Below are 10,016 nucleotides of genomic sequence, written 5' to 3' on the forward strand. Positions count from 1 at the left end.
TATCCAACGTGTTTAACCAACCAACCAACCAACCAACCAACCAACCAACCAACCAACCAACCAATCAATCAATCAATCAATCAATCAATCAATCAATCAATCAATCATGATCAATCAATCAAGTTTCCGTCTCGTCTCGTGTGTTTAATATAGGGTCCAAGATCTTCTTTGTTTCTTTTTCGCTGTTTCAATTGGCCCTATCCAACGTGTTTAACCAACCAACCAACCAACCAACCAACCAACCAACCAACCAATCAATCAATCATGTTTCCGTCTCGTGTGTTTAATATAGGGTCCAAGATCTTTTTTGTTTCTTTTTCGCTGTTTGAATTGGCCCTATCCAACGTGTTTTACCAACCAACCAACTAATCAATAAATCAATCAATCAATCATGATCAATCAATCATGATCAATCAATCATGATCATGATCAATCAATCATGTTTCATGATCAATCAATCATGTTTCATGAAAAATTGAAATTTAATATTGTTCTTGCGTCACTTCTGAAAAAAAAATCCACATGTACTCTGAAACTACAAATACAATCGACCTCAAAATTTGCAGTCAGCAGGGCATACATGTACTAAAAGTTTGTAAAAAAATTTGGTGCAGATATCTCTCAAAGCTTTTCCTAGAGAAAAAAAATTGCAATGCCGTAAAAATTGCTTGCTAGGTCCGTAAATTTCAGTAAAAGCCTACAATAAAATGTCCGCTCCGAGATTGAAATACTAATCTGTGTTACAAACAGGTGCTGAAAAATGTACATTATCAGAAAATAATCAATAAATGTGTTTTAAAGTTACACCGGATCAAATAAATCCAAATCATGCACTGTTTGTGAACTGTCATCAAAATGTCAATTTCCTACAATGACAAAAGAAATTACATTGTGTGCATTCCGTCTCTATACATGTTGTCTGTTCAAAGTCCCCACCTAAAAAGGAATAAAAAGACTATCTTTTCGTTATTATAAACCCGTGTCACGTGATATGGCGCGCGCGCTGTACCTAAAATAAAAGAAAAACTTTCCAAACTAAACATGAAACTTCTCCGGTAACAATAATATAGACCCCATACAGAAACAAACAAACAAACAAACAAACAAACAAACAAACACCCCCCCCCCCACCCCCAATTCAATTAATTTTAAAGGGAGAAAGACCCCCTACAATTGCTTTTTTAAAGCAATTGATTTATATTTATTATTATTATTATTTTTTTTTTCCGCCAAATTTTGTTCTTGCGATAAATGTTTGTTTCGCAATATGTCGCTTAAATATTTCTCATGTGGTATCGTATAGTTTATGCGCTTTTAAATTTCACCCTGCTAAGGCGAACCATTTTCTTTGTAAGAGTTATCTCCCTATTCACTGTTTATCATCTGTGTGCATCTCCTTCGTAACAAAAAAAGATAGTGACAAAATTCCTTTTACAACTTGTTCGTTACATCCTCAGGAATTTTTGGTTAATTTGGATCGAAACGATTCGATGAAATTTTATAGGAGTTATCTACCTTTACAAAATAAATTTGTCGATATGTTTTTTTAACTCATAAACAGTCAACTGTAGAACCCTGGAATGTTTTTATTTGAGGCCCCTAGGTCCTAACTTACAAAATGAGGTCAAGGTCAAAGGTCAAGGTCAAGTTCTCAATTGTGACTTTTGCTTGTTTTTGCATTTTCTCAGACATTTTGAAAGATACATATAAAAGAACAAGTGCAAAATGTCTGCTTTATTGTAATAAAGATATGCTACGTTTAGTCTAATACAATTTAATGGCATCTTATAGGAGTTGGTGCCCCTGAAATGTCTTGATATGAGGTTATTTGATTATAACTTTAACTAAGTTCATTATAAAGGCATTTGACCTTGTACAAAAGGTAAGGTGACAAATGACCTTGAAAAATGACTACCGGAAGTGACCTTGAGAAAACCGGAAGTAGCCTTTTTTGCAATTTTTTCATATAAAATTACTCAGAATCCATATATTTTGTCATATAGATACATAAACTGATTACTGAAGACTCAAAATGACTTCCAACAAACCGGAAGTGTCCAATTATCTCCCATTCTACATACAAAAGTATATAGAAACTATATATTTTTGGAATCAGTGTGAAAGAAGCTATCATATTAGACCGGAAGTGACATTCATTTCACCGGAAGTAGCATATTATCTCCTTTATATCACTTAAAAATATGATTAAACCATTATTTATCGTATCAGTATGAACAACTATCTTCTTATCAAAATTTCTTTGATATGGAAAGACCTTCAATTGTTCTCTGAACAATTGGTTTTTAATTATTATTATTTTTTTTTTTTTTTTTCTTCCGCCTAATTTTGATATTGCGACAAATGTTTGTTTCACAATATGTCGCTTAGATATTTCTCATATTGTATCGTACAGTTTATGCGCTTTTACATTTAACCCTGCTAAGCCGAACACTTTTCTTTGTAAGAGTTATCTCCCTATTCACTGTTTATCATCAGAGTGCATCTCCTTTGTAACAAAAAAAGATAGCGACAAAATTCTTTTTACAAATTGTTCGTTACATCCTAAGGAAAATTTGGCTTATTTGGATCGAAGCGATTCGATGAAATTTTATAGGAGTTATCTACCTTTACAAAATTATTTTCTCAATATGTGTTATTAACTAATAAACCGTCAACCATATAACCCTGGAATGTATTTATTTGAGATCCCTAGGCCCTTTATTAGAAAATGGGGTCAAGGTCAAAGGTCAAGGTCAAGTTCTAAATTCGGAATTTTCCATGTTTTTGCATTTTCTTCAACCCTTGAAAAGGTACATATTAAAGAACAAGTGCAAAATGATTGGTATATAGTTATGAAGATATGTTACTTTTGGTCTGATACAATTAAATAGCATCTAATAGGAGTTAGTGCCCCTGAAATGTCTTGATATGAGGTTATTTGATTATAACTTCAACTAAGTGCATTTTAATGGCATTTGACCTTGTGCAAAAGGTTGGATGACAAATGACCTTGAAAAATGACTACCGGAAGTGACCTTGAGAAAACCGGAAGTAACCTTTTTTTGCAATGTTTTCGTATAAAAGTACTCAGAATCCATATATTTTGTCATATAGATACATAAACTGATTACTGAAGACTAAAAATGACTTCCAACAAACCGGAAGTGACTATGTATCTCCCATTCTAAATACAAAAGTATATAGAAACTATATATTTTTGGAATCAGTGTGAAAGAAGCTATCATATTAGACCGGAAGTGACATTCATTTCACCGGAAGTAGCATATTATCTCCTTTATATCACTTAAAAACATGATTAAACCATTATTTATCGTATCAGTATGAAAAACTATCTTCTTATCAAAATTTCTTTGATATGGAAAGACCTTCAATTGTTCTCTGAACAATTGGTTTTTAATTAGGTCTTTCCACTTTTCTGTGGAAAGCCTATTGTATTTGTTCTGATTATTATTATTATTATTATTATTTTTTTTTTTTTTTTCTTCCGCCAAATTTTGTTCTTGCGATAAATGTTTGTTTCGCAATATGTCGCTTAGATTTTTTTCATATTGTATCGTATAGGTTATGCGCTTTTAAATTTCACCCTGCTAAGCCGAACCATTTTCTTTGTAAGAGTTATCTCCCTATTCACTGTTTGTCATGTGTGTGCATCTCCTTCGTAACAAAATAAGAAAGCGACAAAATTCTTTTTACAAATTGTTCGTTACATCCTCAGGAATTTTTGGCTAATTTGGATCGAAGCGATTCGATGAAATTTTATAGGAGTTATGTACCTTTACGGAATAAATTTGTCGGTATGTTTTTTTAACTCATAAACCGTTAACCGTATAACCCTGGAATGTTTTTATTTGAGTCCCCTGGGTCCTAACTTAGAAAATTAGGTCAAGGTCAAAGGTCAAGGTCATATTTTAGATTTTCATATGTCTTTGATTTCCCTATAATTCTTGAATGGTTATAGATACAGAAAATTTAAGCAGTGAAAAATGTTCAGTACTTCAAGGGGCAACTTTGTTACATTATGACTGTATTGGTTTTACCATTATGTAAGGGACATAACCCCCATTGATGGTTTATAAAAAGCCATTATTAGGCAAAACACTTAAACAAAAGGTCCTTGACCCATAGGGTCTTTTGCAATGACATTGTGAAGCAATGACCTTGACAAAGGTCACAAGGTCAAAGGTCAAGGTCATGTACATATGTGATTTGGGGCACGACTTGAAGATTTTTATGTGTGTTTGCCAACCAACCAACCAACCAACCAATCATGATCAATCAATAATGATCAATCAACAAATCATGATCATGATCAATCAACCAATCATGATCATGATTAATCAATCAATCAATCATGTTTCCGTCTCATGTGTTTAATATAGGGTTCAAGATCTCCTTTGTTTCTTTTTCGCTGTTTCAATTGACCCTTTCCAACGTGTTTAACCAACCAACCAACCAACCAACCAACCAATCAATCAATCAATCAATCAATCAATCATGATCAATCAATCATGTTTCCGTCTCGTCTCGTGTGTTTAATATAGGGTCCAAGATCTTCTTTGTTTCTTTTTCGCTGTTTCAATTGGCCCTATCCAACGTGTTTAACCAACCAACCAACCAACCAACCAACCAACCAACCAACCAATCAATCAATCAATCAATCAATCAATCATGATCAATCAATCAAGTTTCCGTCTCGTCTCGTGTGTTTAATATAGGGTCCAAGATCTTCTTTGTTTCTTTTTCGCTGTTTCAATTGGCCCTATCCAACGTGTTTAACCAACCAACCAACCAACCAACCAACCAACCAACCAACCAACCAACCAATCAATCAATCAATCAATCAATCAATCAATCAATCAATCAATCATGATCAATCAATCAAGTTTCCGTCTCGTCTCGTGTGTTTAATATAGGGTCCAAGATCTTCTTTGTTTCTTTTTCGCTGTTTCAATTGGCCCTATCCAACGTGTTTAACCAACCAACCAACCAACCAACCAACCAACCAACCAACCAATCAATCAATCATGTTTCCGTCTCGTGTGTTTAATATAGGGTCCAAGATCTTTTTTGTTTCTTTTTCGCTGTTTGAATTGGCCCTATCCAACGTGTTTTACCAACCAACCAACTAATCAATAAATCAATCAATCAATCATGATCAATCAATCATGATCAATCAATCATGATCATGATCAATCAATCATGTTTCATGATCAATCAATCATGTTTCATGAAAAATTGAAATTTAATATTGTTCTTGCGTCACTTCTGAAAAAAAAATCCACATGTACTCTGAAACTACAAATACAATCGACCTCAAAATTTGCAGTCAGCAGGGCATACATGTACTAAAAGTTTGTAAAAAAATTTGGTGCAGATATCTCTCAAAGCTTTTCCTAGAGAAAAAAAATTGCAATGCCGTAAAAATTGCTTGCTAGGTCCGTAAATTTCAGTAAAAGCCTACAATAAAATGTCCGCTCCGAGATTGAAATACTAATCTGTGTTACAAACAGGTGCTGAAAAATGTACATTATCAGAAAATAATCAATAAATGTGTTTTAAAGTTACACCGGATCAAATAAATCCAAATCATGCACTGTTTGTGAACTGTCATCAAAATGTCAATTTCCTACAATGACAAAAGAAATTACATTGTGTGCATTCCGTCTCTATACATGTTGTCTGTTCAAAGTCCCCACCTAAAAAGGAATAAAAAGACTATCTTTTCGTTATTATAAACCCGTGTCACGTGATATGGCGCGCGCGCTGTACCTAAAATAAAAGAAAAACTTTCCAAACTAAACATGAAACTTCTCCGGTAACAATAATATAGACCCCATACAGAAACAAACAAACAAACAAACAAACAAACAAACAAACACCCCCCCCCCCACCCCCAATTCAATTAATTTTAAAGGGAGAAAGACCCCCTACAATTGCTTTTTTAAAGCAATTGATTTATATTTATTATTATTATTATTTTTTTTTTCCGCCAAATTTTGTTCTTGCGATAAATGTTTGTTTCGCAATATGTCGCTTAAATATTTCTCATGTGGTATCGTATAGTTTATGCGCTTTTAAATTTCACCCTGCTAAGGCGAACCATTTTCTTTGTAAGAGTTATCTCCCTATTCACTGTTTATCATCTGTGTGCATCTCCTTCGTAACAAAAAAAGATAGTGACAAAATTCCTTTTACAACTTGTTCGTTACATCCTCAGGAATTTTTGGTTAATTTGGATCGAAACGATTCGATGAAATTTTATAGGAGTTATCTACCTTTACAAAATAAATTTGTCGATATGTTTTTTTAACTCATAAACAGTCAACTGTAGAACCCTGGAATGTTTTTATTTGAGGCCCCTAGGTCCTAACTTACAAAATGAGGTCAAGGTCAAAGGTCAAGGTCAAGTTCTCAATTGTGACTTTTGCTTGTTTTTGCATTTTCTCAGACATTTTGAAAGATACATATAAAAGAACAAGTGCAAAATGTCTGCTTTATTGTAATAAAGATATGCTACGTTTAGTCTAATACAATTTAATGGCATCTTATAGGAGTTGGTGCCCCTGAAATGTCTTGATATGAGGTTATTTGATTATAACTTTAACTAAGTTCATTATAAAGGCATTTGACCTTGTACAAAAGGTAAGGTGACAAATGACCTTGAAAAATGACTACCGGAAGTGACCTTGAGAAAACCGGAAGTAGCCTTTTTTGCAATTTTTTCATATAAAATTACTCAGAATCCATATATTTTGTCATATAGATACATAAACTGATTACTGAAGACTCAAAATGACTTCCAACAAACCGGAAGTGTCCAATTATCTCCCATTCTACATACAAAAGTATATAGAAACTATATATTTTTGGAATCAGTGTGAAAGAAGCTATCATATTAGACCGGAAGTGACATTCATTTCACCGGAAGTAGCATATTATCTCCTTTATATCACTTAAAAATATGATTAAACCATTATTTATCGTATCAGTATGAACAACTATCTTCTTATCAAAATTTCTTTGATATGGAAAGACCTTCAATTGTTCTCTGAACAATTGGTTTTTAATTATTATTATTTTTTTTTTTTTTTTTCTTCCGCCTAATTTTGATATTGCGACAAATGTTTGTTTCACAATATGTCGCTTAGATATTTCTCATATTGTATCGTACAGTTTATGCGCTTTTACATTTAACCCTGCTAAGCCGAACACTTTTCTTTGTAAGAGTTATCTCCCTATTCACTGTTTATCATCAGAGTGCATCTCCTTTGTAACAAAAAAAGATAGCGACAAAATTCTTTTTACAAATTGTTCGTTACATCCTAAGGAAAATTTGGCTTATTTGGATCGAAGCGATTCGATGAAATTTTATAGGAGTTATCTACCTTTACAAAATTATTTTCTCAATATGTGTTATTAACTAATAAACCGTCAACCATATAACCCTGGAATGTATTTATTTGAGATCCCTAGGCCCTTTATTAGAAAATGGGGTCAAGGTCAAAGGTCAAGGTCAAGTTCTAAATTCGGAATTTTCCATGTTTTTGCATTTTCTTCAACCCTTGAAAAGGTACATATTAAAGAACAAGTGCAAAATGATTGGTATATAGTTATGAAGATATGTTACTTTTGGTCTGATACAATTAAATAGCATCTAATAGGAGTTAGTGCCCCTGAAATGTCTTGATATGAGGTTATTTGATTATAACTTCAACTAAGTGCATTTTAATGGCATTTGACCTTGTGCAAAAGGTTGGATGACAAATGACCTTGAAAAATGACTACCGGAAGTGACCTTGAGAAAACCGGAAGTAACCTTTTTTTGCAATGTTTTCGTATAAAAGTACTCAGAATCCATATATTTTGTCATATAGATACATAAACTGATTACTGAAGACTAAAAATGACTTCCAACAAACCGGAAGTGACTATGTATCTCCCATTCTAAATACAAAAGTATATAGAAACTATATATTTTTGGAATCAGTGTGAAAGAAGCTATCATATTAGACCGGAAGTGACATTCATTTCACCGGAAGTAGCATATTATCTCCTTTATATCACTTAAAAACATGATTAAACCATTATTTATCGTATCAGTATGAAAAACTATCTTCTTATCAAAATTTCTTTGATATGGAAAGACCTTCAATTGTTCTCTGAACAATTGGTTTTTAATTAGGTCTTTCCACTTTTCTGTGGAAAGCCTATTGTATTTGTTCTGATTATTATTATTATTATTATTATTTTTTTTTTTTTTTTCTTCCGCCAAATTTTGTTCTTGCGATAAATGTTTGTTTCGCAATATGTCGCTTAGATTTTTTTCATATTGTATCGTATAGGTTATGCGCTTTTAAATTTCACCCTGCTAAGCCGAACCATTTTCTTTGTAAGAGTTATCTCCCTATTCACTGTTTGTCATGTGTGTGCATCTCCTTCGTAACAAAATAAGAAAGCGACAAAATTCTTTTTACAAATTGTTCGTTACATCCTCAGGAATTTTTGGCTAATTTGGATCGAAGCGATTCGATGAAATTTTATAGGAGTTATGTACCTTTACGGAATAAATTTGTCGGTATGTTTTTTTAACTCATAAACCGTTAACCGTATAACCCTGGAATGTTTTTATTTGAGTCCCCTGGGTCCTAACTTAGAAAATTAGGTCAAGGTCAAAGGTCAAGGTCATATTTTAGATTTTCATATGTCTTTGATTTCCCTATAATTCTTGAATGGTTATAGATACAGAAAATTTAAGCAGTGAAAAATGTTCAGTACTTCAAGGGGCAACTTTGTTACATTATGACTGTATTGGTTTTACCATTATGTAAGGGACATAACCCCCATTGATGGTTTATAAAAAGCCATTATTAGGCAAAACACTTAAACAAAAGGTCCTTGACCCATAGGGTCTTTTGCAATGACATTGTGAAGCAATGACCTTGACAAAGGTCACAAGGTCAAAGGTCAAGGTCATGTACATATGTGATTTGGGGCACGACTTGAAGATTTTTATGTGTGTTTGCCAACCAACCAACCAACCAACCAATCATGATCAATCAATAATGATCAATCAACAAATCATGATCATGATCAATCAACCAATCATGATCATGATTAATCAATCAATCAATCATGTTTCCGTCTCATGTGTTTAATATAGGGTTCAAGATCTCCTTTGTTTCTTTTTCGCTGTTTCAATTGACCCTTTCCAACGTGTTTAACCAACCAACCAACCAACCAACCAACCAATCAATCAATCAATCAATCAATCAATCATGATCAATCAATCATGTTTCCGTCTCGTCTCGTGTGTTTAATATAGGGTCCAAGATCTTCTTTGTTTCTTTTTCGCTGTTTCAATTGGCCCTATCCAACGTGTTTAACCAACCAACCAACCAACCAACCAACCAACCAACCAACCAATCAATCAATCAATCAATCAATCAATCATGATCAATCAATCAAGTTTCCGTCTCGTCTCGTGTGTTTAATATAGGGTCCAAGATCTTCTTTGTTTCTTTTTCGCTGTTTCAATTGGCCCTATCCAACGTGTTTAACCAACCAACCAACCAACCAACCAACCAACCAACCAACCAACCAACCAATCAATCAATCAATCAATCAATCAATCAATCAATCAATCAATCATGATCAATCAATCAAGTTTCCGTCTCGTCTCGTGTGTTTAATATAGGGTCCAAGATCTTCTTTGTTTCTTTTTCGCTGTTTCAATTGGCCCTATCCAACGTGTTTAACCAACCAACCAACCAACCAACCAACCAACCAACCAACCAATCAATCAATCATGTTTCCGTCTCGTGTGTTTAATATAGGGTCCAAGATCTTTTTTGTTTCTTTTTCGCTGTTTGAATTGGCCCTATCCAACGTGTTTTACCAACCAACCAACTAATCAATAAATCAATCAATCAATCATGATCAATCAATCATGATCAATCAATCATGATCATGATCAATCAATCATGTTTCATGATCAA

The sequence above is a fragment of the Mytilus galloprovincialis genome, chromosome 13, assembly GCF_965363235.1.
Source record: "Mytilus galloprovincialis chromosome 13, xbMytGall1.hap1.1, whole genome shotgun sequence".
Classification (NCBI taxonomy): domain Eukaryota; kingdom Metazoa; phylum Mollusca; class Bivalvia; order Mytilida; family Mytilidae; genus Mytilus; species Mytilus galloprovincialis.